A 7,470-nucleotide genomic window follows, 5' to 3' on the forward strand; every position below is an offset into this window, starting at 1 on the left:
TTTGCTGAAGGCAACCGCTTGGATAGTTCGTGTTTCTTAAAGCTCCTGTTTCTTGGTTCGTGTCTTGTTTGTTTTTGTAGCTATAAATTTGGCAGGCGTAATTCCAGCCTCTTGCCGTTTGTAAAGGGGTTGTCCCTGCCTTTTCTGCAGGGCCGGTAGCAGGCTGGTACAGAACAATTTAATAAAAAGTAGAGGAAAGAAAAAACTTTAAGATCCTTATGTGAGAGATTTATTCAGTTTCATTGATACATAAGAGATTTATTCCAGTGTGTCCAAGTGAAGAGATCAGACATCACAGCGCTTTGATGGGTCATCAAGCCTATAGAATTCATGCTTACATGTTACTGGATTTACCACTGTTTTGCATCCTTCCTTTACAGCAATACCACCATACCTTCAAAGGGGGGGAAAGGAAAAGGAAGAAGAAGGTTATGATCAGTCAAAGTTGACTTTAATTGAGAAGGTCATCTAGGATCATCTTACACCTTAGACCTTGCACAAAACTTGAGAAACTTCCTGGGAGAAATGTTGATGCAGCCAAGGCTTTATTTGGTTTTACAAACCCAATTCTTTGGAAATCCTCCTTCGCATGGAGAAATCTCAGAATTGATTTTGGATGCCCTGATGTTTTGTTGCAAAAAGCATTGGAGACCTGCAACCAGGGCCAGCAGGGTGGACAAAAGGACAATCCAGCTGTTCCCCAGGCCTGAGAGGCCAGGAGAAGGGAAAGGAAGCAAGAAGCAATCCTCCTCCTTGCCAGCCTCAGTTTCTCTACTCCCTTCTGCCCCCAACAATCCTGAATCTCCACCTAATACTGCTTGCTCACCATTGGAAAGGTAAACAAGTGACTGAACTTCTCAGTGGAATAGAAATTTAACATTGTTAGCCAGAGAAGAACAGATCACATATTGACCAAGATTAGCTATGAGGGATTATCATGAAACAGTTATCATTTATTGAAATATCTATTTCTTTATAGCATTGATATAACTGCCTCACTTATACTGAACTACACATGGCTCCCAGGCAACAATTAAAACAGTATCATTGTACAATTAATAAAGGTAAAAAGTAAAGGATTCCCCTGTCCAGTCAGGTCCGTCTCTAGAGAGCGGTGCTCATCTCTGTTTCTTAGCTGAGGAAGCCAGAGTTGTCTGAAAACACTTCCAAGCTCATGTGGCCAGCATGACTTTCCACCAAGGCACACAGAACACTGTTACCTTCCCACCCAAGTGGTACCTATTTATCTGCTTGCATTTGCATGCTTTAAAACTGCTAGGTGGGTAGGAGCTGGGGCAGATAACGGGAGCTCACCCCATCTTGTGGTACTCAGGTCTCAAACCCAGGTTGTCAGCTTCCTAGCTGACAGGTATGTGTTTTTAACCGCTGAGCCATCGAGCTCTTCACAATTAATAAATAAAAAGGTAAAGGTTCCCCGCACATGCGTGCTAGTCGTTTCTGACTCTAGGGGCCGGTGCTCATCTCTGTTTCAAAGCCGAAGAGCCAGCGCTTGTCCGAGGACGTCTCCGTGGTCATGTGGCCAGCATGACTAGACGCCAAAGGGGCACGGAACGCTGTTACCTTCCCACCGTAGTGGTCCCTATTTTTCTACTTGCATTTTTTACGTGCTTTCGAACTGCTAGGTTGGCAGAAGCTGGGACGAGTAACAGGCGCTCACTCTGTTACGCGGCACTCGGGAGTCGACCCGCCAAACTGCTGACCTTCTGATTGACAAGCTCAGCGTCTTAACCCACTGAGCCACCGCGTCCCTATTAATTAATAAATACATACCTACTAAATTCATTTTGGATGCCCCTGTTGATTGCAGTAAGGATAATGAGCTTCCTGAAAATCTGCAAACAGGGCCAACAGGATGGACAAAATGACAGTCCATCTGTCCGCCAATCCTGGGAGGTCAGGAGAAAGGAAAAGAAACAAGGAGAAATCCTGCTCCTTGCCAGCCTCAGTTTCTCTACTCCCTTTTGCACCCAACAATCCTGAATCTCCACCTAATACTGCTTGCTCAACATTGGAAAGATAAACAAGTGACTGAACTTCTCAGTGGCCTCAGAATTTAATATCATTAGCCAAAGAACAGATCACATGGTGACCTAGAGTAACAATGGGTGATTATCATGAAATACAGTTCCCATTCACTTGAAATACTTATTTAAAATAAGTGCATAGCCACCCATCTTATACTGAACTCTGGGTGGCTCCAAACCATCAGTTAACAAAGCATTAATGTGTACCTGTCTGTTAAAACCACAAATAGTAAAAATCTGGCACTATAATGAACTATAAAAAAAAAGCTACCAGTATTATCTAACATACCAACTTCACATCTTAGAAGACAATCAACTTTAAATTTAAAGGCAGAAATGTGAGGCAATCTGATTATTATCCATACACAAGGAATGTCACAACCAAATATTACGACTCAAATCTCAGAACCTGCTGTGGAAATTTGGACAACAATTAATCAGAGAAGGCTTTGACACTGAGATAAGCACGGCATCAGGAGTGGGTAATGTCTAACCCAGATCTGTTTAATTTAGTGTCTGATCCACTGTAATGCCCCTTTGGCTTTGATCTCCCAAGGAAAATCTAGAGAATGCTCAACTGGATTCAAACCAACTGTGACCAGTGCCAATATTGGACATATAAATGGGGGCTGGTTGATAATCCTAACTGTGACTGTGGGAATGTCCTGCAAATTCCACACCAGCAATCCCCAACCTTTTTGGCACCAGGGACCGGTTTTGTGGAAGACAATTTTTCCATGGACCAGGTGGGGAGGATGATTTAACATATTTCCTAGCTTTCATGCATGCGCAGAGGAAGCTTTGCTCGCTTGTGTGGCCCAGTTCTTAACAAGCTACAGACCGGTATCAATCCACGTCCCAGGGGTTGGGGACCCCTTATCTAGACCACATAGTGATGGAATATCTGGAGAAGGTTCTCTGGATCCCTGCATGAAATAGATCCTCTTGAGGGCGCTGTTGCCCAATGGCTAAATGACCTAAATGTCTGGCCATAAATTTAGCCATCCCAGTAACTGCTCATGTATAAATTAATTTTATTCATCACTCACACTGTATGTTTTCAAAGGGGTTCACTACTCTGATGTTTTATATGCTGCTTTTGTGAGTTTTTATGCATCGATGCCATATTTTGTTATACCATACAAAATAAATAAATAGGAGTGTGCCCAGGCTCTCTGCTTGGGAGTTGAAGTCTTTGGAGAAAGACAGACCCACAGATGATCTGGCTCTGTGTCATGTAGCCTTAGAAAATAATAAGCAGCACCTTAAATTACATCTGCAAAAAAACTGGGACCAGGTGCAACTCATGTAACCCAGGAATAATATGGGTAAACCTAGGGGTACTCATCTCGGCACACACCACCACACTCTGGACCACTTGTAGCTTCCAGGTGATCCCCATGTAGAGTACATTGCAGTAATTGAAACATGAAGTGGCCAAGGCATGAGTGGCCATGGACAAAGCCTCCAGGGGGGCACAACTGGCACACTACTCAAAATTGTGCAATAGCTATTGAGCAAGTTGTGAGTTTACAAGGACTCCCAAATTGTCTATCAGCTCAGTCTGGGGAAGTTGCACCCTGTCCAGAGTCAAAGATGACACATTACCTGGGCCTTTGGGTGGGTGGGGGAGTCAAAACCCCAAACCCACTCTGTCTTATCAGGGTTGAGTCAAAGCTGATTCCTCCCCATTCCTCGTGGCCTCCAGGCACTTGGCCAGCACAGCCACAGCATCACCTGTCAAACTAAGGGTGGTTGTATATAGCTAGATATCATCAGCATACTGATACTGCCCCACATACAAATGGATGAACTTCCACAGAGGTTTCATGTAGATGGTGAAAAGAAGACGTGAAGGACTTGAGCTCTGTGGCACCCCACATTGAAAAGGTTTGACCTCTCCTGCCCCACCAACACCGACCAGAACTGTCCATGATGTACAGAGAAGTACAGCAAGACAGAGTCTCCTACTCACAACCCCATGAGCTGGTCCAAAAGATAGCATGATTTCTTACCTGTCGCAGCATGACATTCCTGTTTTGAGGCACTCGCATTCCAGACAATCGGCTGTATTCCATTTGGACCCAATGGGATGCTTTTCCCCATCATGTTGATCCACGCATTTGGTTGGCCACACCTCTTTACCTAAGGAAAAAAGAGTCCTGTTGAACCTGAAGCTGTGCTCAAATCTACTATTACACAAATATGACTAATCTATAGATTCTCTGCATTTGCTACAAAACATTTTATTTTACTTGTTGATCAGATCTGTAGGGACCCCTGATGAGCAAACAACTTCTGCATTAATATGGTTGGGGTTTTCCGGTCTAATTAGGAGACGGAAATCTGGGTTTTAGAGATTAAACCAGCAACATTTCTCCTGGCATTGCTAGGTGTTTGCAAGCAGTACAGTCATGATATGTTCAGATCTCTAAAGAGCTCGGTTACCATCTATAAGCTGAGGTTTAAAGAGATAATAAGAGCATGCTCCTTGGCATGTAGCCAGCATGAAAGAGAAGATGATCAGGCTGAAGAAGACTCTCTGTGAAAGAAAGAAAAGAAAAAAGTAAGTCACCAGAGAACTTAGCGGTTGCTTCAGAAACTAGCTGTTCAAAATCTTTATAATGTCCTCTTCAATAATATGATCTTGTTCATGAATTTTGGGGAAAACCCTCTAGGTTAAGTTTCCAATCTTATGCAAGTGTGCATTCGGATCTCTGTTAAACAATAGGATCAACCTGGAAGATCTCCCTCCCCTCTTTCTGCCAGCTGTATACAATGCAGAGAACCCGAATATCTCGGACATTTGTTCATCTCCCTAGAACCGTGGTGGCGAACCTATGGCGCGCATGCCACAGGTGGCACGCAGAGCCCTCTCTGTGGGCACGCGCACCATTGCCCCAGTCCTAGGCCTTCAGCTGGGTTTTATAAAACCTTTTCGCTTTAGGCCTCCACTGCTGTGTGCAAAAAAAAAAAGGTTCAATCAATCAATCAATTTCAACTTCTCGTGGGGAAAAAAAGATCTCGCAAAGTTGGAATTGATTGATTGAACTTTTTAGTCCCGCCCAGTCTGCTGTTACCACTGCAGCCACGCCCACCCAATGGGCCATGCCCACCCAATGGGACACACCCACCCAATGGGCCACACCCACCCAATGGGCTATGCCCACCCGGCACCTGACGATACATAAATGGGTTTTGGGTTGCACTCGGTCTCTAAAAGTTTCACCATCATTGCCCTAGAAGTTCTCAGCGTGGAATGTCTTTCAATCCTTTCCCCCTCCAGAGGCAAAACTCTCCATTGATATTGTTGGAACTGACCCCACTGCAATGGAAGGAGACATGCCTTGCCCCCCACATCAGTTTATGCTCCTTTTTCATGCTTTCTCCCACCTGGGATGCTTTGGGGGGGAGGGGGAGGAGAAAGGGACAACGCTGGATCTGTATTACTGAGTTGCTCTGTCCTCCATACCAAAACATTTGTTTCTCCCTCTGTGTATCTATCGTTAATCCAACTAAGCAGCTATGAAATAAACTCTGCCCAAAAATTACACTAGCAACATCTGGATTTTATACTCCTTCCAATTAATGAATAGTTCTTTTTGTCCTGTATCCCTTCTGGGCTTTGAAAGAAGCACACTATAGCATTTGACCTTCATTTCTTTCTGTATTTCTGTCTTTATCGTATCTAAGTAATCTACATTTCTCCCATTATTATAACCACAGCTACGACTCTGGGTTCAGCTGCAGGAGAGTGACTGTCCCAAAGGGGCCGCCTCATTCCTCCAGCCCTTCTCTTCTTGTGTCATCTTAGCTCTGGATGTGAATAAAGAAAAACCATTTTACTTACCATCTCAGCTTTGGGGAAGACCCAGGAAACTCTTGGTAGGGAGGAAGGCCAAGAAGCAGCAGCTCTCTCTGAAGTCACCAAGGAATCTGCTCCTCCAATTTATACGAAAACCAAGACCACCCCTTGTGCAATTTTTTTTAAAAGAAATTCTGACTGAAAGTTTTGTCAGAGTAGTCACTGCCAGAGGGAAAATATTTATTTTATGACTGGTTTGCGTTTGTTTTGTAGATGTGATAAAAGGAAAGTATTTTGTTAGCTTTAGAACAACATGGTAAAAAAAATGAAATGAAATGATGGCCAGCAATGAAATGAAATGATGTGTAAATTTCAAGTAGCCGGATTTGCAGCTTCCTCCTCAGCTTCCTCTAAGACACCCCCTGCCCTTGTCGAGTACAGGTAGTCCTTGACTTACGATCACTATCGAGCCCAAAATTCCTGTTGCTAAGTGAGACTTTGCTTAAGTGAGTTTTGTCCCATTTTACGACATTTACCACAGTTGTTAAGTGAATCACTGCATTTGTCAAGTTAGTTACACGGTTGTTAATTGAATCTGGCTTCCCCCTTGACTTTGCTTGTCACAAAAGGGGATCCCCTGACCCTGGGACATGGCAACCGTCATGAGCCAGTTGCCAAACGTCCAGATTATGATCACGAGGAGTTGTAATGGTCATAAGTATGAAAAAGTGTCATGTCACTTTTTTCAGTGTTATTGTAATTTTCAGTGGTCATTAAATGAACTGTTGTAAGTCTAGATCAGGGGTAGGCAACCTCGGCTCTTTTATGACTCATGGACTTCAACTCCCAGAATTCCTGAGCCAGCATGGCTCAGCTTGGAAACCTCTCCCTTTCCCCTCAGTGTGGCTGGCTCAGGATTTCTAGGAGCTGAAGTCCATTCTTCATAAAGTGGCCTAGGCCTAAGCCAGGGGCAGGCAACCTTGGCTCTTTTATGACTCATGGACTTCAACTCCCAGAATTCCTGAGCCAGCATGGCTCAGCTTGGAAACCTCTCCCTTTCCCCTCAGCATGGCTGGCTCAGGAATTCTGGGAGTTGAAGTCAAGTCATAAAAGAGCCAAGGTTGCCTACCCCTGGTCTAGAACGATCTGTATACAGGATTGTAACCCACGCGGTTATTGACTATCCCACTCTGGAGAGTGGAACTTACTCTCACTCTTTCCCAGGGACTCCTAAGCCAGAATCAGGCCTTTTAGATTGTTAGGAATGTCCTCCCTTTATATGGCTTTCGTGGGTGCAGGCTCTTCGTGGGTTACAATCTTGGGTGTTTTTGGTCCTGCCCACTCGCTCTCTGGCTTTGCTCAAGGGGAGCATTGTACTCTCCCACGGATCTCCTGCAGGAGATCTTTCTGGTGAAGGTGCACAGAGCTGCTTTGCTCCAACTCTTCGTCCTTCTTGAAACAAGATTTCCACTTTCCAGGAGTACCAACAGTCCAGAGCAGTAAAAAAAAACAACAACCCATAATTATCTATTTCCTTCTTTACTTCAAACCCAAGAGAGCTTTACTGTAAGGTAAGGCTTGGGAACGTTCTTCGTTACTTTTATTTACAGTATGTGTCAA

The 7,470-nt window shown here is 44.3% G+C and overlaps 1 long non-coding RNA gene across 1 annotated transcript; it reads right to left on the bottom strand.

Annotated features, from left to right (window-relative positions):
- Positions 1-235: 235 nt before the first annotated feature.
- LOC308671766 lies at positions 236-5,985 on the bottom strand. The gene is made up of 4 exons (XR_014027294.1): positions 5,896-5,985; positions 4,494-4,587; positions 4,061-4,190; positions 236-394 (listed from the first exon to the last, which is right to left on the bottom strand). It is a non-coding gene; the product is annotated as an uncharacterized lncRNA (long non-coding RNA).
- Between the last annotated feature and the right edge of the window lie 1,485 nt (positions 5,986-7,470).

The sequence above is a fragment of the Vipera berus genome, assembly GCF_964194415.1.
Source record: "Vipera berus genome assembly, chromosome: 8".
In the NCBI taxonomy this organism is placed as follows: domain Eukaryota; kingdom Metazoa; phylum Chordata; class Lepidosauria; order Squamata; family Viperidae; genus Vipera; species Vipera berus.